Below are 25,080 nucleotides of genomic sequence, written 5' to 3'. Positions count from 1 at the left end.
CTGGGGCAGACTGGGGTGAGTGTGGGGGAGGGGAAGCTCCTGCCTGTTGGACCATAATGGCCACTTTCTCCCACCTCTGGGCCTTTGGGTGTGAGGTATGCACTGACTGTTCATGAGAGGACACAACTTCTGTCAGCAGAGTGACCAACCATCCTGTTTTGCTTAGGACTGTCTGACTTTTAGTGCTGAAAAGTCCAGCATCTCGGGAAATTCCTCACGCCAGGCAAATCAGGGCTGTCGGGCACCCCATGTGTAAGCCTAAATCTGAGTCCCCGCCCTCTACTTAGCTTTAATTCATCTGTAAAAGGGAGATGGTAATACAGGTTGTGGTGAGGGTTCAGTGCCAACACGGAGAGAACTCGCTGTTCCAGGCCCAGTGCCCAAGGAATAGCTGGGGTTTTCTAGTCCTGTAGGATAGGCTGAGGAAACTGCGTAAAGGATATCTTATCACTTCCTATGACAAAATCAAACAAGAGCCCTAGGAAGCCTTACAAAAGACCAAGGAGGTTTTAAGGATGAAAGAGTTCTTATCCCTTTAAGAGGAGCATGGAGGATGACGTCATCGCAGAGGCGTAGAATCAGGACCTGCGAAGGTTGTAGGAAAGTGTTCAGGTAGCAAGACAGTGAGAAGCAGGAAAGCACGAATTACGTGTAGGGACTATTTCAGGTTATATGGCTGGAACAAATAATTGTAGTAGCTGATGAAGTTAGAAGGGCACACTGGAGGCATTAAAGTCAAGGGAAAGTATTGCTTCATTTAGTGCACGATCGAGATTATTGAAGTTTTGTGTGTTTTTTTGTTTTTGGCAGTATGAGAATACAATAAGGAAAGGGAAGAATACAGAAGAAATAATTCTGAAAGAATTCATAGGCATTTTCTTTCAAGTCAAGACTGATTCCAAGAACAGGTGCTAAATATTTTCCAAGTGATTTTCAAAGTGGAAAGAAATGCCCTTGAGAAGCTGTCTTATTAAATATGTGCTTACAGACACTGGAAATCAAGGGCACTCTATTCTCCTCCCTTTAGTAATCACTGCAAGGGCTTCCTCTCCCCAAAAAGCTATCAATTTATGAGGTGTCAGACAATCATTTCAATGGTATTCATTCCATTTCAACTATGTGCCCAGGAGCACGTCATGCAGGGAAAATAGAAAATGATGCATCAAAGGCACATCTCCTGCCCACCAGCAACCCAGTGTGGTTGGGGGAAAAGACTGATCCACGCGTAGAAATTATCAAGTGGCTCCTAGCAGAACAGTGTGTGACCAGTCAAGTGATCCGTGCTTAGATCTTACAGATCCAGGTAAATTCCAGTGCCGAGACCTAATGTTGCTCTCTTCTTCATTCCTCTGCTTCAGTCGTATACCTAGCATTTGACTAAGCACATAAAATAGGATTCAAATTGCTCCCACAGTAAAAGGCTGTCTTTATTTTGATTACAAATACATAAATCACAAGATGCCTTTTAAAGTTCATCCCAGGGAACAATATAACACAGTCTATGAGCAATTCACCAGGATTTACAATCATCTTCTCATTTAAAAGCAGATCTACTCTAAGGAAAGTAAAAAACAGCTTTTTTTGTGGGAGGGATTCAAGTGAATTATTTGCTTTTTTTTTTTTCTTTTTATAACTAAGTCAGGTGGCTAATTTGGAAAGTTTTGAAAGCTGGCTTCTTGCCAATCAACTTAAAAAAATTTAAAGGATATAAAACTCAGTTTACCTAAACGAAGAAAGAAGGAAATCTACTTTTCAAGCTAATTTTTGGAATAAGTTGAATCAGAGAAAGTTTTTAAAACTTTTAAAAACATTTAAAACATAAATCTTTAAGAAAACACTTCTAACAGTTCCTGATATTGGGAAAATTAAAAGGATGTGCAAAGTGCTTCCATTTAATTATTGACAAATTTCGTAAGGTCAGCCAAAGTATATGATCCTGTATTTGCCTTCAAGCAGTTTTCAATACAGACTTACATGCATTAAGATTAAATATCCGGCAGCCTTTAAGAAATGCTCAATAATTGGAAAATAAAGTAAATATATTAAGATTTCTTGGTAGTGTTTTTAAATTAAAAAAACTTTTACATATAGAGAGAGCATGTGAATGGGGGTGAGGGGAAGAGGGAGAGAATCTTTTTTAAAAATGTTCGTTTGGGGCGCCTGGGTGGCGCAGTCGGTTAAGCGTCTGACTTCAGCCAGGTCACGATCTCGCGGTCCGTGAGTTCAAGCCCCGCGTCAGGCTCTGGGCTGATGGCTCAGAGCCTGGAGCCTGTTTCAAATTCTGTGTGTCCCTCTCTCTCTGCCCCTCCCCCGTTCATGCTCTGTCTCTCTCTGTCCCAAAAATAAATAAACGTTGAAAAAAAAATTAAAAAAAATGTTCGTTTATTTGTTCTGAGAGGGAGAGAGACAGAGAGAGACAGAGAGAATTCACACGTGTGAGAGAGAGCGGGGTGAGGGGCCAGAAAGAGAGGACAGAGAGAATCCCAAGCACGCTTCATGCTGTCAGCACAGAGCTCAATGCCGGGCTCAATCCCACGAACTCGCGAGATCATGACCTGAGCCAATATCAAGAGTCAGACGCTCTATGGACTGAACCACCTAGGTGTCCTGGTAGTGTTTTTTGTTTTTGTTTTTGTTTTTTTAAATTATTGAATTCAAATGGAACTTTAGATCTGACATATACCAGTCCTAAGTCATTATCATTCTATTTCTATTTTAGGGCAACTTAGTGAGAGTTAACAGAGACTGGTAGAGGGAGAAGCACTTCTATAGGTATAATGAGTGTTAGGTATTCTATACTGAAAGAACTTGGCTGCATTTCAGTGAAGAAGTAAACCCTGTTACTTGAACAGAGAAAGATTATATATATATGATCAGATTTTCAGAGACTGTTGAAACTACTCCATAATGTCAACAATACCATCAAACATCAAATATTTAGGCATCTTTCTTGCCATCTTTCCTCACTCTTCACTGTTGGAAGAGGACTATTGGATATCAAGCCATCATTTTTGAATAAAAAAAAAAAAATAGAAAGGGAAAGCCTGAATGGCCAAGAGCTGAAGGGGATGCCAGTCTGCTTGCTCCAAAAAGCTTTCTCCAAAGTCCCACCCAGTAGCATCTGCTTACAAATCGTTGACGAGAACTGGGTCATGACGCCGCCCACAGGTGCAGGGAGCATGAGAAGGTGCTCTAGTGTCCCAGCGGTGAAGTGGAGAGAGTAATGGCTTTTGTGTAGTCAGCACTCAATGTCTGCCCCAGTGACTTCAGTCTCATTAAGTTTGGGAGAGTATATACCTGTTTGCCTGAGATACACCTGGTTTATCTGTAATACCCTGGTACCCTGTTTAGCATTTTATAGGAAATGAGATATTATTATTGTTAGTTGCCTTAAAATAAGCTGAAAGGTGTTAAGCAGACCTCCATTTTGTGCCTCTGGATACGTCCATGGTCTTGTTGAGAAATAGGTGAGACCTATGAGCACTGTGTTGGCAATGTGACCAATATGTCCCTTTCAAGACAAGCATGCAGGGTGTTCAGTGATAAGAATGAAGAGTCCTGATGACTAGAGACAGTTAACTCCTTCCAGTTTTGTGCACCAGAAATATTTGGTGCTGCTGCCCCTTCAGGTCACCTGGAGCACTAGGCAGTTGTGCACAGGCCAATGCTTCAGCCTGGAGCGCTTGAAGCCATAGGTTTGACATTCAGTGGGATCAGTGGGAAATTATGGGTTAGATGCTCATGACACGTGTGCTGAAATAGAAGTGCACAGAGAGAAACAGTCTGACTGCTCTCACAGAGAGATTTCATTATTCATTTTATGCCATCAATCTACAAAGGTCTTAGTTTTGCCAAACTTTAGACAAAGATTAGAGTGAAGTTACTTTATATATGGAGTGCAGGTAATATCAGTAGGGTAGACGGGGAGGGAATCGGAGAGGAAGGAGGCCAGTAAAGGGTGCACAGTTAAGCCATTTTCCATAGTACATGACTAGAACTTAATTCTGCAGAGAGACGCTGGGAGTAGTACAAAACGCACATTTAGAATTATTCCACTGAGGGAGCACAGCATTGAGGGCATTTCTATGCTGACTCTGGAGAATTGTTAGTTGGGGTTGCAGCAAACCTTTTAGTCTGCAAAGACCTCAAAACATGGAAGTAGACGTCTGTAAAAATTAAATACTAAAAACTTTCTACTAAATTGGATAATGAGAGGCACCGGGGTGGCTCAGTTGGTTAAGGGTCCGACTTTGGCTGAGGTTATGATCTCACCGTTCCTGAGTTTGAGCCCCACGTCGGGCTCTGTGCTGATAGCTTGGAGCCTGGAGCCTGCTTCAGATTCTGTGTCTCCCCCTCTCTCTCTGCTCCTCCCCCACTCATCCTCTGTTTCTCTGTCTCTCTCAAAAATAAGTAAACATAAATAAATAAATAAATAAACAAACAAACAAATAAATAAATAGAATAATGAATGGGTAATATTTGCTATTTACTTTGACCACCATAGTGATACCATTGACCACATGAAAAGCAGAAGACTGGGAAATGCAAATTAAAACAACAGTGAGGTGCCATTATATACCTGTTGGCATCTATATATCATGTAGAATGGCCAAACTTCAGAATATTGACAATGCCAAATGTCCAAGTGAGTGTGGAGCATCAGGAGCTCTCATTCGTTGCTGGTGGGAATGCAAAATGGTGCAGCCACTTTGGAAGCCTCGTTGGCAGTTTGTTATAGAACTAAACGTAGTAATCCAGCAATCATGTTTCTTGGTATTTACCCAAAGGAGTTGAAAACTTATGTCCACACAAAAACCGGCAAATAGATGTATATAGGAGTTTTATTCATCTTTGCTCCAATTTAGAAGCAACCAAGATGTCCTTCAGTAGGTGAATGGGTAAATAAACTAAATAAACTATATACATCTAGATATGGGCTATTATTCAGCAGTAAAAAGAAATGAGCCATCAAGCTATGAAAAGATGTGGTGGAACTTTAAGTGCGTATTACTGAGCAAAAGAAGCCAATCCAATCTGAAAAGGCTACATAGTCTTTGATTCCGACTCTATGACATTTTGGAAAAGGCAAAACTATGAAGACAGTAAAAAGATCAGTGGTTACTGGGGATGGAGGAGCGAGAGGGGTAAATAGATGGAGAACAGAAGGTTTTTAGGGCAGTGAAACTACTCTGCATTAAACCGTAATAGTGAATATACATCATTATATGTCTTCCCAACCCCTAGATTGTACAACACCAAGAGTGAGTCCTAATGTAAATATGGACTTTGGTAATGATGTGGCATGTAGGCTCATTGATTTGATCAGAGGTACCACTCTGGTGGGGGATGTTGATAATGGGGAGGCTGTGCATGTGTGGGGCAGAAGACAGATGGGAAATCTCTGTACCTGCTCAATTTGGCTGGAAACCTAAAACTACTCTAAACAATAAAGTCTATTAAAACACACACACACACACACACACACACACACACACACACACACACACACAAAACAGGGGCAACTGACTGGCTCAACTGGAAGAGCATGTGACTCTTGATCTCGGGGTCGTGAGTTCAAGCCCCACGTTGGGTGTAGAGATTACTTAAATAAATAAAACCGGAAAAAAAACCCACAACAAAAGCAGAAGACACTGATTTACTGAAGGCCATTAGCAACTACTGCAAAAGTTTGTAGCTTTTAAAGCTACAAGTTTATAGCTTTTTTTTTTTTAATTTTTTTTTCCAACGTTTTATTTATTTTTGGGACAGAGAGAGACAGAGCATGAACGGGGGAGGGGCAGAGAGAGAGGGAGACACAGAATCGGAAACAGGCTCCAGGCTCTGAGCCATCAGCCCAGAGCCTGACGCGGGGCTCAAACTCACGGACCGCGAGATCGTGACCTGGCTGAAGTCGGACGCTTAACCGACTGCGCCACCCAGGCGCCCCACAAGTTTATAGCTTTTTAAAGACTCTGCCCAAAGGCAGTTGTTAAACATGTGCAGCTCTGTGAGGTACACTGACTCTGTGATGTGTGACTTTTCTGTAGATCACATGAGTCCTCTTCAAAATTAATTGTGTTCATTTTCAATTTCAAATTTTCTTGTGCACGTACAAGAGTGAAGCAATAGTTATCACAATGTTGGCTCCTTTAGCAGAAAGCCGTGTAGTTATATATGCCAATATTTTGTGAGTGTCCTCAGATGCTGTACCCAGTAATTCCAATAGTGAGTCACTTTTTTCCCCTCATTTATGGAATTAAAGTTGCTGTGACTTCATTTTGTTGCAAGTGATACAAATGACCTTGTTGCCAATGATACTGTAGGATTCAGTAACAAAGTTCCACATTGAAATAATGAACTTTAGAAGACCCATTGTTATCATACAAAAAGTAAGAAAATAACAAGTTTTGTAGCAAAGCTGATGTACACAAAACAAAATAAGGCACCAGTCTGTCAGGAGGCTCTTTCTCTTTCTATCGTGCCCGTCCTCAATCAGACTGCAAGTGTTCGAATCTTCAAACATTGACTTTTAAGCCAACCTAAGTGTCTCCCAATAACATGAAACATTTTTATAAAAGCACTCTGAATCTTTTTGCATGTTATTATTCATAATCAGTTAAAAATCTTTTAAGCAAACAATTCAACAAACCTAACACCAAAACTTCAGCGTTTCAGCAAATTTTAATAACTGAAAACAACCCTAACAAACAAGAAGTTTGAAAAGTCATCCTTCAAAAGCAAGAGCATAACCAAACAACTTAGTCAAATACAGTGGTTTCAGATTTTCATCTGGGAATTTTGTTTCAGCGGTTGGCAATATCTGAATTCTTGGGACCAATCTTGTGATGGTGATGTGTTTTTGGTAGGAAAAATTTAGATATAAATTTATACATATGGGACTGGAATGAAATGAAGAAGTCCTCATGTTTTGCTGCATTTAAAAGAATCAGAAACAGAAAAGGGGGAAAAAAAAGACACAGAAGCAGAACGTCTACTGCTGCTTGTGTTACTACCATGTACTACCATGGCTTGTGCTCATGCAGGATCCCAAGTGCCGGAAGCTTTCTCTTGTGCACCTGCTCAGACTTAGGCAAGCCCTGTGACCCCTTGGTTATCACCACTTGGTTTAGATCTGCGGAAAAGTTGATGAGTAGGATAGACTGTGTGTCTGGGGCTCCCGGGGACCCTAACTTGGTATACCAACCTTAGTTGGCTCTCAGGATGTTGTTAAATGTGTAGCTTTTTTTCTTATTTGCGTCTATGGCAGTTTCTTCCTCTTCTGGCTGCTCTATCAGACGTGGAATAATTAGTGGTTCTTGGATTTTCTTGGAAGAGCTTGTCACCCTGGCTTTTAGTTTGTTAGTTTATCCAGTGATTTTGTGTCTCTGATATAGTCTCTGCTTTTTTGTTAAGTTGTTTTTTGTTTTTTTGTTTTTTTTTTTGAGAGAGAGCAAGTGAGCAGGAGCGGGGGAGGGCAGAGAGAGAGAGAGAGAGAGAGGAAGAAAGAATCCCAAGCAGGCTCCATGTTGGCAGTGTGATGCCTGAAGCAGGGCTCGAACTGACGAACTGTGAGATCATGACCTGAATCAGAAGTCCAGGTGCTTCTCAAAAAAGTATTCTTTGTGTATTACTCAGCTTGCTCTCATTGTTGGGGTGAAAATAACATTCACTTGTGACTTTGTATATTAGACGTTGGCTAACTTTGATCTGTGGGCCAAATTCTGCCCATCCCCTGTTTCCATAAATACAGTTTTACTGAAACCCAGCCATGTTCATTTTGTTTACATATTTTCTGTGACTAAAAACTGAGTCGTTATGACAGAGACCATATGGCCTGTAAAGCAAAAATTATTTACTATCTAGTTTTTTACAGAAAAAGTTGGCCAACACTTGTTCCACATCTTAAGTGGAAGCAGAATTCCCCTTGACACTATGGAATGAAATTCCACGCTTTGAATGGGACTTACAGTGTCTATTGGTCAGAAGTGTGAATGTCTATTCTCTGTATTATACGTTACTGTTTTTTTTTTTTTTTTATCACTGTATGTGTTTTGTGTTTGATTAACCAGAATCTCAGAACCAGATATTTGTTTGGCAAATATTAGGTCTTGTTCTTAAAAATGGCATTTGCTACTAAAAATGATATGGACTGAATTTTGAGTCGTTTTTCTAAGGAGATTGCTTGCTTTGGATTAATCCATTTCTCCTTTATCTCCTAGAGGCCAAGGAATCCCTGATAAGGCCTTTGATAGAGGATATCAAGTTATTGGCAGAGGTTTTTTTGTTTTGTTTTGTTTTGTTTTTTTGAGAGACAGAGAGTGAGAAAGAGCAAGCAGAGGGGGAACAGAGAGAGAGGGAGAGAAAGAGAATCTTAAGTGGGCTTCAACCCAGCGCGAACCTGACACTGGGCTCGATCTCACGACCCTGGGATCATGACCTGAGTGGAACTCGAGACTCAGATGCACGTGCCCCCGGCATAAGGTTTTATTTGTTTGTTTATTTAAAAAAAAAATTAATGTTTATTTTTGAGAGGCACAGAGACAGAATGCGAGTGGGTTAGGGGCAGAGAGAGAGGGACACACAGAATCCGAAGCAGTCTGAGCTGTCAGCACAGACCCCAATGCGGGGCTCAAACTCTCCGACCGCGAGATCATGACCTGAGCCGAAGTCGGCCACTTAACTGACTGAGCCACCCAGGAGCCCCTAGTATGTTTATTTATTTATTTATTTAGAGATAGGGGGTGGGGCAGGGGCAAAGAGAGGGAAAGAGAGATCCCAAGCTGACAGTGCAGAGCCCTACATGGGGTTCGAACCTACAAACTGTGAGATCATGACCTGAGCCAAAATCAAGAGTCTGATGTTTAACTAACTGAGCCACCCAGGCACCGCTGACATAATTTTGATAAAGGGAAAAAATAAATATAATTTACACACAGTTCATAATTTGCATGGATAATTTATATGACCATGTTATCTTTGACTTCTTTGACTGAATGTTTAGCCAACTCTATCAGCAAATGTGAATTTGTAACTCTTTTAGGCATCATTGTCAGGGAGATGGGAAACATAGTAATCATTATTTTCTGAGTTTTAATTTTTCTAATTATAAACAAACGTATAGGGAAAAGTACAAAATAAGTCAATCTTGATCATTTTAACACTGTTTAATCTTCTTCTAAAGCTTTTTTTTAAAAAAACACTAATTTTAACATTTTGTCAAATGTGTTTCTGCATCTGTTGAGATGATCATGATTTTTATTTTTCATGTGGTTAATGTAGTGTATTCAACTGATTGATTTGTAGATGTTGAATCATCCCTGTATCTCTGGAATAAATCCCATTTGATCACAGTGTGTGATCCTTTGAATATACTGTTGAATTTGGTTTGCTGATATTTTGTTGAAGATTTTTGCAGCTATGTTCATCAAGGATATCAGCCTATATTTTCTTTTCTTTTGGTGTTCTTATCTGGTTTTGGTATCAAGGTAATCCTGGCCTCATCAACTGAGTTTGGAAATGTTTCCTCCTCTTCTATTTTTTTGGAAGAGTTTGAGAAGGATTGGTACAAGTTACCAGTGAAGCCATCCAGTCCTAGACTTTGGTTTGTTATGAGGTTTTTGATTAACTCAGTCTCCTTGCTAGTATTTGGTCTAACTTTCCTATTTCTTCATGATACAATCTTGGCAGGCTGGAGGTTTCTAGGAATTCATCCATTTTTTTAGGTTGCCCAGTCTGTTGGTATATAATTGCTCATACTAGTCTCTTCTGATCTTTACATGGTATTTTTGTGGTATCTGTTGCAGTGTCTCTTTTATTTCTGATTTTGAGTCCTCTTTTTTTTCTTGCTGAGTTTAGCTATAGGTTTGTCAATTTTGTGTTATCTTAAAAAAAACAGCTCTTGGGGCACCTGGGTGGCTCAGTCGGTTGAGCGTCCGACTTCGGCTCAGGTCATGATCTCACGGTCTGTGAGTTCGAGCCCCACGTCCGGCTCTGTGACGACAGCTCAGAGCCTGGAGCCTGTTCAGATTCTGTGTCTCCCTCTCTCTGTGACCCTCCCCTGTTCATGCTATGTCTCTCTCTGTCTCAAAAAAACTAAATAAACATTAAAAAAAAAATTAAAAAAACACAGCTCTTAGTTTCATTGATCTCTTCTATTGTCTTTTTAGTCTGTATTTCATTTATTTTCACTCTGATCTTTGTTACTTCCTTCCTTTTACCAAGTTTGGGCTTTGTTTGTTCTTCCTTTTCTAGTTCCTTGAGATGCAAAGGTAGATTGTTTATTTGAGGTCTTTTTTGTTTCCTGATGTAGGCTTTTATCACTATGAACTTTATGCACGCATCAGTATGAATTTCCTACAGTTATTCTTAAATTCAGTGAGTATTTGGACACAGAGGCGGTGTGAGAAGGTGGCTGTGCCTAGTGGTTTGTATGTGGGATGCTGCGGGCAGAGGAAATCCCCAGGAGCTAAGCTGTTGCTTGGCTTTCCTGAGGTCACAAGCAGCTTGACATTAGCTGGGGACTGGGACCCTCTTCCCCCCCTCCCACCAGAGGGCTTGTGGCTAGGTCTATGGGAGATCAGATATTTGTTCTCTGTTCTTGAGGACAAAGAGATTGTGATCTTGTTCTGTGGAACGTTCCTCCGCCCTTTCAAATGTATGATCATATTCTCAGCATTTGCTTTTACATTCAACCTCGAAACTTCCTGCCCAATTCTTAGTAAAGTTCTGCTGCCAGCAGCCTGCATGAGGCGGAATGCTGATTTAGCTCCTAGGCTGTGCTGAGCCACATTGCCATGGTAACCAGCAGTCAAACCTGGGAGAAGCAAGGCTGCAGAGGCACTGGAGTCATCACCAAACAACAAATCAAAGGGAAATGTCTCAGGGGAGATTTCTAATTATCACACATTTGTCCTCGCAGCCAAACCAGAGTGCAGAGGAAATGGCACCGTTGGCATTGGCACCTTTGGGCCGCAAAATCATGGAAACTTTCTTGTTCTTCTGTGGGCGTTCCCTGGAGCCTCCTGCTGCCTTAAGGTCTATTGAAACCGATGTTTAGATTGACCTTTTCCTTAGAGTTGTCACCAAGTCCTTAGTAGTGATAACTATAATGCTCTACAGCTTAAGGTATTTTTGAAGGCAGCAAGGCACTTTTCTTTTTTATTTCACTTTTTTTTTTTAAGCAAGGCAATTTTAAAAAGCCTTATATCTGTAAGCCTGATAGCTAATAAACATCTGAGATTGTTCTCTGACATCTTGAAGATATTGCCTCTGTTCCTTCCATACTTTTTTTCTTTTCCCCATCCTTTTTAATATAAGCCAATTTACTTCAGGAATCCTTAAGACCAGTAGAGTACAAACTGATCTGTTTGCATGTAAATGTATGCAAATCATGTTACAGTAAGACAGGCCTCCTAGAGTAACAATTGGTAACATCTATGTTTGCTCATGAAGAGAGTGTTCAAGGTTACAAAGCTATCACTAAAGATTTATAGTTTTCCAGGGAGATAGTTGTAGAAATCCTTTTCCTACTTTTAAATATGCTGAGACCAAAGGCTGTCCAAGCCTTGAGACAAGGGAGAGAGGTGATAAATGAAGACACAGCATCACGTGAATAAAATTCAAGTTGCCTTTGTTAAGACAGCAGCTCCGACCTTGTTGCAGTCAGCCTGGTCTGCAAAGGTGTCTGTGTTAGTGAGGTTCTTTAACGTATCTGTTCTGCATTAATTCATATTTCTGAATGGCATATGCTGGAGGCTGGCCTGAATCACCTTCGTTTTATTATAGGTGCATTTAAGGTCAACTACCACTAACTGCATTGTTAAATATTGATTTAGCCATTTGAATTAATGTAATTTTCAGTCCTTTCCCTACTTAATGTGTACTAGCAACCGCATGACCCAGCCAGACAGGAGATCAATATGTGGGGACTCAGTTTGTACCGAGGCTCGGTTCACCACTTTCCCTGCTTGCTAATTTTCCTGTGGAAGCCGAAGTGTCCCACTTAACCCGCCCCTTGGCTTGTCTACTTAACTTCCTGCAAAACTTCCAAATGCTTTCGTCTCTTGTAGAAGTTTTCTGACCTAGTAGTGGTCATTGTTTCTTGGGCTTCTGAACCACAGGTTTCCCTTGTTCAGGAAAAACATCAAGAAAGCAAAAAACAAAACCCGCAACATTGTAACAGCAAGGTCAGAATGGCATGGATTTATAACCTTGCAGGACCTAAAACAAGCCTTAGCATCGCTTTATTCAGCACTCTTGTTTTATGGCTCACCAAACTGGGGGTCTAAAGGACTTTTCAAACCGCCAGCATCAGAACCAGAATCCTTATCTTCCAGATTTCTCTTTTCATTGTACTTATTGACCTCTAGTACATAGTATTTGTCTTTGTGACCTGGGGCAAAGTAAAGGAATTTTGTGACCACGTTCATTAAAGACACCATGGCATCAGGCCAAAGAGAGCTCGGTGAAAAATGAAATCGTTCATTTTAGCAGAGATCAAGTGGAGATACTATCCCTAAAGAACGGCCATAGTGGGGGCGCCTGGGTGGCTCAGTCGGTTAAGCATCCGACTTTGGCTCAGGTCATGATTTCACGGTCCGTGAGTTCGAGCCCCACATCAGGCTCTGTGCTGACAGCTCGGAGCCTGGAGCCTGCTTTGGATTCTGTGTCTTCCTCTCTCCCTGACCCTCCCCCGTGCATGCTCTGTCTCTGTCTCAAAAATAAATAAACGTTAAAAAAAAAAAAAAAAGGAAGGCCATAGTGGTACTGCCTTCTTTGGAACTTTTCCGTTTGGGTGTGTAAACAATACACAGTACCAACTGGCTTGACTTATTCTAATTTAACATAAATATAGAAGAACAAACTGTAATACTGAGATCATGATATGAAGCTGATATATGTTCTTTTCCTGCCTAGCCTTCATTTAAGGTTAGAGGTGCTGGGGGCCATGTTTGCTACCTTATACAAAAAGCCTGCCTAAGAATGCAGGAAGCATTCTGGGAGACAGAGCCAAGAAATGGAGAGAGAGAGACCAGACCGTGGTGACATCACGCATCTGGGTCCAGTCATGCCTGAAGCTAGTGATACCTCTCAAAATTTAGGTTACATAAAATCAATAAATTCCCTTCTTTTTTTTAATTTTTAAAAATCTTTATTAATTTTTGAGAGAGAGAGAGAGAGAGAGAGAGAGAGAGAGAGAGCAGGGGAGGAACAGAGAGAGAGGGAGACACTGAATCGGAAGCAGGTTCCAGGCTCCGAGCTGTCAGCACAGAGCCCCATGCGAGGCTCAAACCCGTGAACAGTGAGTTCATCACCTGAGCCGAAGTTGGATGCTCAACTGACTGAGCCACCCAGGTGCCCCAGTAAATCCCCTCATTTTCTTAAGTTGTCTTTTTGTTTGTTTTGTTTGTTTTGTTTTTTGGTTTTTGTTTTTGTTTTTTTTTGAAAACCACAACCAAGAGTGTCAACTTCCTGGCTAATGCATAAGCTGAATTGGGTATTCAAGAAATACCTGGACCTTGATGGGTGTGGTATCCAACTTCTAAATTTTAACATAGTTCCACAGAAATGTCTTACAGCGTTTCTACTTGTGTTATAAAAGGCCAGGTGGTGGGTCTCTAGTAAACATTTGTATCTGACATCTCTCTCTCCCGTTTGTGTCTAGACAAACACAGACCTATAGTGTAAGCATTGTAAACCGACATTTTATTTTCAAAGCGCTTGCCTAATGTCACTGCTTTCTAGTGTGTAATAACGTCTTAGTAAGTGTAGGCTATTTCCTTCACGTAAAAGCCACAGTCACTAAAGTTGCTTTCTCCCCCCAAAACCTGCACTGAAAAAAAAAAGTCCTTTCTATTCCGAAACTGAAATTGATTCTCTAGTAAGAGAGGAAAGCTCTGAGACTGAAATTGCAGACCTTTAGTCCTGGAAAAGTAACTTTAGAGATGGCCCAAGGCTCTCGGTTTGCAGGTTACATCAAAACTCAGAGGGTGTAGGCCATGTGGCTTCAGTTGCACAGCACGTTTAACCGTGGAGCTGACACTAACACTCACATCTTTGACCACACGCTTTCCCGCCCTGCTCTGCATTCCTCCGCCTAATGCACTTGCTAGTACCCCGCTTCTTGTTTGGCAGTGTGTGGGGCGATACTTTTTATTCCTGGCTGTCTAGGGTAAAAAACTTGCAATGTTTACAGGATATAGGACAGTACCACTCTTTACCGACAGCCCACAGACGCAGATTAGTTTGTGTGCACAATTGTCTAAGTGCACACAAAGGCATAGCGACACTCGTCCTGATGGAGCTCAGGCACGTAATTAGAAAATAGAAGTTTAAACCAGGCAAGAAGAATCAAATTAACTGGAACAAACACAATAAACAGAATCAAATCTTTGGTCTCAGCACCTGGTTTTACACAGTGGAACTCAGGGATCAGTGACAAAACCCACCCATCTTTTTGACGGCATCTCTACCTGCTAAAAAAGGTGTATAGGTAGCAGATTTGAGCGTCCCGTCTCTTTGGGTGGTTTTTATTCACATCACGTAGACCTCCTTGCAAACACTCTACAGTTCCATGCAATTAAATGAGACCTCACTCGTTGACGTGAAAGGAGGTTTGGTATATCAATATATAATATATATGTAATAGAAATGGATGATTTTTGTCTCTTTTTATGTATTGACTGTAGTTTATACAGAGCAAAATCCTCTAAGAACTAAAGCATCAAAATTATAAAATGTCTGGATGTGAAGTTCATAAAGCTGAAACTACTTTTTTCTTAAACAAAGGCAGATGCTTTGTGTAGATGGATATCTCTTTTCTGTGTTCTAGGCATTTACTTTCATTTTTGAAACTCTTTTAAGTGCTACATGAGGCACCTGGCCCTGGAGTGAAAAGAGATTAAAAACACCTTGGGGAATCTTAATTCCTTCTAAATCACTTTTTCCTCCTTAAAAAAAAAAAAAAAAAAAAAAAGGAGTTGGTCTCGAATGAAATATGGAACCTTATCTACCTTATGAATAATCTCCTCTCTTTTCTCCTCTCTGCCCCAGAGTTCCAGGGCTTGGAGATAGATAGGGGGTGATTAAAAATTCTCATCCTGCCTATGTGCCTTGTGCCCTCTCCTTTGTCATTTTGCAGTTGGGTATCAAAGCGGTAGCATCTATGTTCTTTGAAGACTAAGCAGTTTGGACATGCAATTTAGATGAAAAACAATTACTCTGTGTTAGCTTGCTTTTGGCAAGAGTGTATTAAGGCTCATCTCATTGATGGGAAACAAAAGCTCCCCTTCATCTTCATGAATTTCAAATGAGAGAGAGAGAGAGAGAGAGGAAGGGAACAGTGAGTTTTCTGGCAGGAGCTTTTCTGCATAACCTTTCTCTGACGAGTTGGAGTTGGCGGCTTTCTTTCTAGAACACCCTTAGCCCTGGCTTGGATAATAATGCATTTCTTGCCCTTGCACAGATGGTGCAAATGATCATTTGCTTCAACTGGTGGGAGCCTTTGAAACACACAAAGAAGACTAAACTGTTGAAGGGCAAGCTGTGGCTTTTTTTTTTTTTTTTTTAAATTTAGGAAGGGAAGAAAATTAATGGACACCTTGCATTGATACCTTTTGTTACAGTTGTGTTTCAGTTTGAAAACACAAGCAAACAAAAGGCATGCTTGTGAATTAGCTATGTTCAAAGTTGTATCAGGGGCCTTTGGAGGGGCTCAGTTGGTTAAGGTACCCTTTGGCTCAGGTCACAATCTCATGGTTCATGAGTTCAAGGCCTGTGTCAGGCTCTGTGCTAATGACAGCTTGGAACCTGCTTCGGATTCTGTGTCTGCCCCTCCCCTGCTTCCTCTCTCCCTCTCTCAAAACACACTAGGGACAAAAAACACTAGGGGCCCTTAAAAAACGCCATGTTATCTTTAAGGGCTCAGTTTGAAAATATTAGTTCAGAGAGTTACATTGGATCTTCAACTTCTGAATAATGATGTGTTGGCACATTGCTTGTGGTACTTGTGGTCCCAGAATGAAAGCCCAACAGGCTTTGTGTGTGTTTGTAGGAATGTGTGTTAAGGAGAAACAGAGCTGGTACCTGTGTGGCACCCTGAGTCTTGTGCTGAAGGTTAAGTGTCAGTCGGTTAACCATCCCAACGCTTGATTTAGGCTCAGGTCATGATCTCATGGTTCACGGGTTTGAGCCCTACATCACCCTCTGTGCAGAACATGGAGCGTGCCTGGGATTCTCTCCCTCTGCCCCTCTCTCCCACTCGTGCTCTCTCTCTCTCTCAAAAAAAGTGTGCATATATATATATGTATATATATATGTGTATATATACATATATATGTGTATATATATATGTGTGTATATATACATATGTGTGTGTGTATATATACATATGTGTGTGTGTGTGTGTGTGTGTGTGTGTGTGTGTGTATAAAACCTTCAGGGATGGTGTGAGTATTAAATAAACATAAAGTGATTAAAACAGTTCATGGCATGTGGTGCAGGTTTTTTAAAAAAATTATTGTTATAACTGTATACATTTAGTTATTTAGAGTGGCTATTATTCAGTCTTTAAAAAAAATTTTTTTTTAACATTTATTCATTTTTGAGAGGCAGAGAGAGACGGAGCATGAGTGGGGGAGGGACAGAGAGAGAGGGAGACACAGAATCTGAAGCAGGCTCCAAACTCTGAGCTGTCAGCACAGAGCCCGATGTGGGGCTCAAACTCATGAGCCGTGAGACTGTGACCTGAGCCAAAGTCAGATGCTTAACCGACTGAGCCACCTAGGCGCCCCTCTACCTTCTTATATGGCCTGAACTCACTGTTCAAAGCCCATGTTCAAATGAGATTTCCTAAGTGCATGTAGAAAAGAAAGCAATCAGAAAAGTATAAGCTAGCTTTACTTAATTTTTTTGAATATTTCTTTTTATCATTTTTTTAACGTTTATTTATTTTTGAGAGAGAGAGAGACAGACAGGGAGAGTGTGAACGGGGGAGGGCAGAGAGAGAGAGGGAGATGCAGAATCTGAGGCAGGCTCCAGGCTCTGAGCTGTGAGCACAGAGCCTGACTCGGGGCTCGAACCCATGAACCTTGAGATCACGACCTGAGCTGAAGTCAGACGCTCAACCAACTGAGCCACCCAGGTGCCCCTAGGATATTTCTTAATAAAATATGTATAATATTCCTGTATAAAGTCTGTGTCTTCCTACCTAATGGGCTTAGAGTTATATCTGTGTAGGGTATAGACACAAATTTTTTCTGCCTCTGAATCTGAATGTCTCCCTTCGTATAATGCAGTCTCCCAAATGTCTGCGTAGCCAGTGTCAACCCCTAGCACATATTATAGGAATATGTTACAATTTTAAAAGGTAAAAAGAAAGTACTTAAATTCATCTGAAACCCACCACAACATAATAATATAAAGGTTTTCCATTTATGGTGCATTTTGTTCACTCCTAAATTGTATGCCTCTGAGTTGTAACCCTTCTGCCACGGATCTCCCTCAGAGGAGGTCCTGCCTCCTGGTTAACATCACAGCTGTGACACGGGGACCTTTGCTTTTCTTTCTGTGAATGAGGTCCTCCTGGGTGTTTGTTGGGGATGTTTATGCATTCCTCCCACAATTTTAAAATTTGGTAACTTAATACATCACAAGAACAAACTGTGAGCATCTCCAGCAAACCAGTTTTGTGGAGTTTTCAACATTCTCCAGTTCAAATATTGAGACAGACACACGTGCTGTCTTCAGCGATGGCGTTGTTCATTAGGGTTTTCTAAGCCATTGAAAACATTTTCCATTGGGTGCTGAGTCACTGTATGGACTGCCTCTCTGAGAAAAATCCTAAATTTCTTCCAAGTGTGGGGTTTTGATGAGGGGGCAGGCTTATATAGGTCCCATAAAAAAAAATCTGAAGGAGGGAGGTGTGATAGAAAGTAGCCAGGTAGTTCGTTGAGATCTGCCAGTACGTTTTCTGAAAAAGACATCAAGGCTGAACCGTTACCCGTTTGAAATAAAATCAGGCAGAAAGAAAGTACAATGCAAAATAATGAAATTGTCCTAAGTTAGGGCGAAATTTCATAACATAAAATAGAAACCATGTATATATTTTATACAAAAAGATCAATAACTCACATTTTCTGAGGGCAGATATGGAATAAAATGAACATTAGTATTAATAACTTTCCATTATTAAAATTTCAAATTTTATATTGTACTTTATAAAATTACCTTATGTATAGATCTATAGACCCGCGCCTCTCTAAACATTGCTGCATAGATCTCCTAAATGTATTTTTCTGCCTTCCAAGGTCCATGCATTTTCAAAATAAATCATTGAAGGGAGTCAAGTGATTGGTATGCTGATTATATTAACAGAGGGGAACTTGTATCAATGTTAGAAAATATATCACCTCTCTTTCATACACTTTTCTTCCTGGAAATGCCCATTAAAGTAAGAGAAAGGAATCCAAAATAAAAGAGATTTACACTAGCATGGTTTTAACTTTAATATGGTAGGTGGTTACAGTGGTAAAGGGGAACCCTTAGCCTAAGACTTTGCTTTCTGTTCCTCAGTTCTTTTAAGTTATTTATTTATTTAATGTTTATTTACTTATTTTGAGAGAGAAAGCATGAGCAGGGGAGGGGCAGAGAGAGAGTGGGGGAGAGAGAATCCCCAGCAGGCTCTGTGCTGTCAGCACAGAGCACCACAGAGCCCCACTCGGGGCTCAAATTCACAAATTGTGAGATCATGACCTGAGCTGAAAGCAAGAGTCGTATGCTTAATGAACCGAGCTACCCAGGCACCCCTGAAGTTACTCATTTTTAAATTAACTTTGTCATTTTTGCCATGAGTTTGATATTACTTGTTATATAGTTTTATCACTTTTTAAATGAGATATAATTGACATGTAACATTGTATTCATTTCCAGGTGTACAACTTAATGAGTTGATATTTGTATATCTGATGAAAGGATCACTGCAACGAGTCTAGTTAACATCCTCATCACACCTTATTGTGGCTTTTAAAAATGAAGATGTAAGCAGTACTGAGCGATTTGCATTAGGGTGGGCGCCGTTGATTAGCATTTGGGAGGAACGTGATTTAGAAGAAAGAGCTCAGCTTCACAGTCAGAAAAATGTAAGTTTGGGGCCAGCAAACATTCTTCATGTGCCATCACATGGTTCTAGGGCAAGTGTATAAAATTCTTTGACCTAGTTTCTTGATGAGGAAAGGTTGTTATTAAGATTACATCCAATACACAAATCACCGGGTTCCTTGGATAGAATGGCTCAGTAGACCGAAGCTGACAGTATCAATTACAGACAGGTTTGTGCCGACCCCTCTGGACTTCTACTGCACACAGTGTGCATAAAGTCAGAGAGTACCCAAAAGCTTATAAATTATACTTTACCTCCTTCCTACAAAGTGCATTTTGAAAAACCACGGTAACATAAATCCATAACTCACGGAATAAAGTTGTGTTCACTAGTAGCCTTTGACTTTTCTTTGGTTTTGCTTATAGCAGAAAATGATGGCTTTTTTTTTTGCCTTTGGAATATAGCGTGATGGCAAAAATTAGTAGTTGTCTTTACCAATCTATGTGGATGTTGAACTGCCTTTTTAAAAGAAGACTGGTGTCCACTTATATTTATTATTATATATGTGTGTACACATTTACATATATACCTATATATATATATGTAAACTATTTGAAACCTAGACTTTGACTTAAATGAGCAGATATTGCAATGCTGTTGTTGTTGTTTTTTTTTTTTCAACGTTTATTTATTTTTGGGACAGAGAGAGACAGAGCATGAACGGGGGAGGGGCAGAGAGAGAGGGAGACACAGAATCGGAAACAGGCTCCAGGCTCTGAGCCATCAGCCCAGAGCCCGACGCGGGGCTCAAACTCACGGACCGTGAGATCGTGACCTGGCTGAAGTCGGACGCCCAACCGACTGCGCCACCCAGGCGCCCCACAGTGCTGTTGTTTTTAAATGCTATGTTTTCTTGTTGGTAGACAAATCAGAGAATTTCTGTGCACTTAGAAATTAGAAAATAATATGGCTCCCCCCTGCCCCAACTTAAAAGCAGTTCAGAGATCTCTTATTTTAAATTTGTGTTTTTTTTTTAACGCTTATTTAGTTTTGAGACAGAGAGAGACAGAGCATGAATGGGGGAGGGTCAGAAAGAGAGAGGGAGACACAGAATCTGAAACGGGCTCCAGGCTCTGAGCTGTCAGCACAGAGCCCGACGCGGGGCTCAAACTCATGAACTGAGAGATCATGACCTGAGCCGAAGTCAGATGCTGAACCGACTGAGCCACGCAGGCGCCCCAGAGATCTCTTATTTTAGATTACCCTAAGTTTCTATGTAAAAGCTACGGGTTGTAATGGAGATCAGACTTTTGTATGTGTAACAGGTTGTCAGCTATAATTAAGCAAAATGCCCAGAGCTTCCCAGCTGAACATATATGACAATGAACCAGTGATCAAAAAATCGTTGTTGAATGAAACAATACCAATAAGCGACATCTGTGATTGCTCAGAACCTCATATGGTTCTGGCATGCATCTACTTTTCTATAAATCTTGAGCTTCAAAGAGGCTGAAAATTCTTTTTGTATTGATTTTTTGTGGTTGATTTTGTTGAATAAAGCTAATGTGTGCAGTTGTTGAGAGCGAACATAGGAGGGGCATTGGAAACATGTGGCATTTGTCTCATTTCCAGGACAACAGACTAATACCTCTGAAAAGAAAATTGATTCAGAATGTGATATAGAACATACGCTAGAGTGGATCACCAAGTCCTGAATTCATCTTGAGCATGAAATGTTAGTACCTCTGAGAATATTCCCTGGAAATCCAGAAACGTCGTCTGGTTCTGACACGTTTCTTTTTCTTTCAATAAACATCAGATCCGGGCTGGTGCTAGCGTTAAGCCCTCGGGTGGCTGGAATGAAGCTGCCATCCAGAGAGATTCCACTATTTATCAGACCAGCTTCACGGGTGACTTAAATAGTCCTCCCCCAACATTTTGACACAATGCAATTATTTTGCTTTAGACAGTCAGCATTGGTTTGTTTGAAAAGGTTGTTGCTAAAAGTACCATCTTCAGATAAATGTGCTCAGATTTGTATTTTAGGTGTATTTCACAGCTACGCTTTTATAAATAGGTTGGAAATAGCTAGATACTGATTTATGGTTGACAGCTAGTTTTAGTGGTATTCAGAATTTCTGCAAGGATACTTTGACTTGTTCCCTTGAGTCTTTACAGCTCATGAAAACTCCAAACAGTTTTGAAGACAAGAGGAAGAGAAAATATTTAACACAATATGTTCAGACCTCAGTGGGTTATCTTGTTCCAGATTTTCCAAACCAGCTTAAGTGTCATACAGTTTTTCCGCAATTGTTTATTTGAACACTTATTGCAATAGTTTCGGCGTGATCAGTGGATAACAGAAGGCCCACTCGGTGCCCGATTTACACCTGGGAATGCCTAGTGCACGTGCTCTTTACGCCTTGTGTTTGTGTCATTTTTCCTGTTGGTTTAAGAACATGGATTCTGGAGTTTGTGTCTCCCAAATGGGCTCTGGAGGAAATGTTGCCCAAGTTAGTAACTTCTTTTGTTTCGGTTTCTTTGTCTCTACAAATATGGAGGCTGATAGTACCTCCTTCTTAGGGAGGTATGGGTGTTAAGTAAATTAGTGCACCTAAAGATTTTTGAAATGATTGAATTAGAGGGCATCTGTGATAAATATTATCTTCTATTACATGTATATGTATGTGTATGTGAATATATGTATACCCACACATGTATGTGTGTATGTGTTCATAACAATATGTAGTGGAAATAGACATTGATAAATCTAAAATAATTAGTGTTCCTTCTTATATCTTATTCCTATTCCCATCATCAGTTGTGTGGAAATTGCTCTATCACCAAATATGTGTTGAATAACATAAAATACTAAACTAGTCCCTTTATCAAAGATATAAAGACAATGCATGAAGCTGGATGCTTCCAAGATTTTTCACTCACCCCTTTTCCCTCATTTTATCCTCAAATATTTTAATACATTTTGTAAGTCTCGAGAGCATTTAAGCTACTTGAATGATCCATCCAGAATCTTCCAGATGTGTTTATATAATTCATGATGTGTGGGCACTTCTCTGTGGCGATTCTACGTGGCTATCAGGTTTGAGCAAAAGGCACAATAAAGGATTTAATCCAACATTTCTCTTTATTTCCCTTATGAAGAGAGTGGTCTTCCTACTACCTGGTAACTTTTGCCTCTTCAAGCAGTGTTTCTTGGTGCCTCCAATAAATGATACTTTCCCACCATTCCTTCACATGCTATGCTGTTTGCACGATCTCCCCAAGGTTCTTGTGTTTCTCTTTGTCAGCATCTGTGTTGGAGTATGGTCACAGACATGGTGTGGGTGAAGGGCAAAGAGGACATCCGTGCCGGAGATTCGGGGAGCCTTTTCCTCCCAAAGATGAAAAATGTTCTGGACTCCCTCTCTGCCTCTAAACCCGAAGATGGTGCATGTCACTTGACTTTGCTCTGTCAGTGCTCAGCACAGAGCAGTAACTACTCTTCCTGTTTTACGTTTTTCATTTTAAAGATCCAATTAACTTCTCTTGAATATTGCAGCGGGCCTGCTGACCTAATAATTCTTTCATCCCTGATTTCCATCATTATCTCTGCTTGAAGTTACCTCACACGCACACCTCGGCCAGAGAATACGTGTGAAGGACAGACAGTCCCCTCTTACGGGAAAGGCTCATCTCATCTGAGAGCCGAGTCTCAAGTGCATAACGAATGCTATTTTCTCATTTTCGGGGGCATTTGTCAGACATGTTATTTTAGGTTTAGATGTGGTATCACCGACTGCAATAGCATGGCTGTTCTAGTCTTCAGAAATTCTGAGACAGGCACTGCCTGGGGGTGTCTAGGAACGTTCATCACTCATTGAGGCTCCAGGTTCAGAAGTCCTGAACCTTTTCTCTCCAGGTCTGTTCCTTTGTCACTTTCTGTGACTCCCAACACCAGTCAGTGGTTTGCAGTGCGTTCTTTCTGATACAGAACCGTCACATCTCTGAGAAATATACAGTTCCTCATTCTCAGGGATTCAGCCAGTGAGAGCAAGTGTCAGTTTCCTGATGATGTCTGAAAGGATGACTTTCTGGGGGCGCCTGGGTGGCTCAGCTGGTTAAGTGTCTGACTTCGGCTCAGGTCATGATCTCGCGGTCCGTGAGTTGGAGCCCCGCGTCGGACTCTGTGCTGACCGCTCGGAGCCTGGAGCCTGTTCCAGATTCTGTGTCTCCCTCTCTCTCTGCCCCTCCCCCATTCATGCTCTGTTTCTCTCTGTCTCAAAAATAAATAAACATTAAAAAAAATTAAAAAAAAAAAAAAAGGTTGACTTTCTGGACTCCATTCCTGGGAGGCAGACTGCTGGTAAAATAAAGAGAAGAGTAGACTAATAAGAATGACTATTTACAACTATTAATGAAACAATAAGAATAACGACTATTAACAACTGTTATTGAGAATCTGCTTTGTGCCAGACGCTGTTGCAAGTGTTTTATGTATCATAGGTCTGTTGAGTACAAAATAGCACAATAGCCCTGCAAGGTAGGTGTTATTTCTCCCACTAGGTAGGCTGAAGCCCAAAGGGTGGGAGATTCTTGATTAACATGACCTATTACTAAAGAGAGAGGCAAAGTCTCCTGGTGACTGAATCTTTTTTTCTTCTCCCTGCAGGGAAGCTTCGCTGCTGAGATGCTCTGGTGAGTTTCGAATTTCTGGCACAGTGTGTTTTGGGGAGGAATGGCCCACTGATGGAGATGCCAAAGGAAGGGTCAGCACACTGTGAGACAGCATGAGACTTTCTGTGTCTCAGCCGGCCGGGTCATCTGTGGGTGTGCAGTCCAAGGGGAAGATGTGAAGTGATTGCCACGCAAGGCCAACCAGGCTTCCTGCCTTCTCCACAGTCTACTTATCAGAAGGCCTTATTTAATTTGTTGGGGTTTTCTTTTAGTAGTAAAATATACATAACTTCATAGTTATCATTTTAGCCGTTTGTAAGTGTACAATTCTGTGACATGAAATACATTTACAGTGTTGTGTAACCGTCCTATACTCAAAACTTTTTCATCATCCTTAACCAAAACTCTGTATCCGTTAAGCAGTGATTCTCAGTTCCCCCTCTACCCTGCCCTCCCCTCCCCTATAACCTCTGTTCTTCTTTCCAACTCCATGACTTTGCCTATCCTAAGTATTTCAGATATATGTGGAATCATATGTGGAATCACACCATGTTTATCCTTTTGTGTCTGGTCTCTCTAAGCGTGCTCTCAAGGTCCATCCATATGCTTGCGTATATAAAAATTTAATTCCATGTGCTCGCTTCGGCAGCACATATACTAAAAATTTAATTCCTTTTTATGGCTGAATAATATTCCGCTGTGTGTATATATCAGTTTATTTATCCCTTCATCTGTTGATGGGCCTGGGAGGAAGTAATCGAATGATTTCCTCTCCCAATTCCTCAAGGAACCTCCTGCCATACGCTGCATACCCAGTGTTTTGTTTTGGAGAGTACGGAGTGCTTCATGGTGTCTTAGTCAGTTTGGGCTGCTGTTGCAAAATAACATAGACTGGGTGGCTTGTAAACCACAGAAATTGATATCTATATGGTTCTGGAAGTCTGCGACCATGGTGCCAGCACTCTTGGGGTCTGGTGAGAGCCTTCTTCTGAGTTGGATGCTACTGACTTATAGCCACACAGAGTGGAGAGCAGAGAGAGAGGAAGCAGGCTCTCTTGTGTCTCTTCTTATAGGGACATTAATCCTACACATGATGGCTTCACCTTCATGACCTAATTACGTCCTAAAGGCCCACCTCCTAATACCATAACATTAGGGGTTAGGATTTCAGCATATGAATTTTGGGGGAGGGCACAAACATTTGGTTCATAACAATGAGATCCTTCAGGTTGGGCCATATAAAGACTGGCAGTTTATAATCAGTTTCTTTCTTTCTTTCTTTCTTTCTTTCTTTCTTTCTTTCTTTCTTT

At 40.9% G+C, this 25,080-nt stretch overlaps 1 long non-coding RNA gene across 1 annotated transcript in view; it reads left to right on the top strand.

Moving 5' to 3' along the window:
• The window catches only part of LOC121010629 (uncharacterized), a 97,524-nt gene that overhangs the window by 12,395 nt on the left and 60,049 nt on the right, over positions 1-25,080 (top strand). The window contains exon 2 of the long non-coding RNA XR_005781296.1: positions 23,766-23,791. This is a non-coding gene — a long non-coding RNA (uncharacterized LOC121010629). The remainder of the gene's footprint in view (positions 1-23,765; positions 23,792-25,080) is intronic.

This window comes from Herpailurus yagouaroundi, unplaced genomic scaffold (genome assembly GCF_014898765.1).
Source record: "Herpailurus yagouaroundi ecotype Mexico unplaced genomic scaffold, PumYag 192, whole genome shotgun sequence".
Taxonomy (NCBI): Eukaryota; Metazoa; Chordata; class Mammalia; order Carnivora; family Felidae; genus Herpailurus; species Herpailurus yagouaroundi.
This window is presented reverse-complemented; position numbering and strand designations above follow the sequence as displayed.